This window comes from Penaeus monodon, chromosome 33 (assembly GCF_015228065.2).
Source record: "Penaeus monodon isolate SGIC_2016 chromosome 33, NSTDA_Pmon_1, whole genome shotgun sequence".
In the NCBI taxonomy this organism is placed as follows: domain Eukaryota; kingdom Metazoa; phylum Arthropoda; class Malacostraca; order Decapoda; family Penaeidae; genus Penaeus; species Penaeus monodon.
In genome coordinates, this window is record NC_051418.1 from 31,963,094 (window position 1) to 31,964,218 (window position 1,125).

At 30.4% G+C, this 1,125-nt stretch overlaps 1 protein-coding gene across 1 annotated transcript in view; it reads left to right on the plus strand.

Annotated features, from left to right (window-relative positions):
- Window positions 1-1,125, plus strand: part of LOC119593922 (coiled-coil domain-containing protein 103-like) — a gene marked incomplete at its 3' end in the record, with an annotated part of 9,343 nt that overhangs the window by 995 nt on the left and 7,223 nt on the right.

Sequence of the window (1,125 nt, forward strand, 5' to 3'; positions counted from 1 at the left end):
AGGAAAGCCTATTGATGCATGGATGACAGTGTGCACCCCCTTGTTCTTGTCACACGGATACTTATTAGTGTTTGATTATCCTTAAGCTAGTGGTTATTATAAAACCTTTGTTATAGTAGAATATTCCTTTGGATTGTATTTTGCAGATGAACTGTCTTAGTGTAGTATGAAAGCAGAAAGCTTTATTAATGAAAGCTGAAAAGAATGAAGCTAGTGTGGTAAATCCAAATGGGAAGGATTAATTAATATAATTAAACATCAGAGAATATCAGAGTAAAGTTTGCATGATGAATCATATGAATCATGAATCATGGTCAATAGATGATCCAAATGCCATTATTTTTGCTAGAATCAAGTGGAAACCATCAGGGATGTCTCTTCTCAAGCAGTTAGTGTTTATATTCCCTCATAAAAAGTATAGTAGATATAGAATATTTGATTTCAATTTTAGGTCTAGAAATTGAGTCTTACTGATCTGGTGTATTAATTGAATATTCATAAATGTCTGGATTAGACTACTTGTCCTTCCAGATATTGGTAAGTAGTCAGCATATGTATTTATTTATTGTAATAGCCTCTAATATATGTTAAATATGAGATTTATATCATAACTGAAAGAATTATAAAGAGGTAAAAAGAAAAATTTAGTTACTGATATTAATATATTTTAATTTTTACTAAAGTGAGCATTGAACCAGGAAGAGAAGTGTTAGAGAATGTATAAAATGCATATTTAGGTCTTCAGTGGCAAAAACACACACTTGCACACAGAGAGAGAATAAGTGAGAGCTAGACTGAGAGTGTTTATGTGTGTATTACATTTATGTGCTCTGTTTTAGATCTTTCAGTTTCACAGTGAAATATAGATCCCTAATTAATTGTTGTGATCAAACTGGTAATTAGCCAGTTGCTTTTATTATTTATTCACTGCATAATTTTCTTTCCAACACAATCAGGTTCTTCTGTTATTCCATCTTGTCTGTTTTCTTTTCCATTTTGTACTATTCATTCCTGCCACCTTTTGTTTTGCAATAATTTGAGAAGACCATCTAGTACTCTTTGTTTTTATGTCTTATACTATATTTTCTTTGTAATTGTGTATTCTAATCTCATTATTGTAATTTA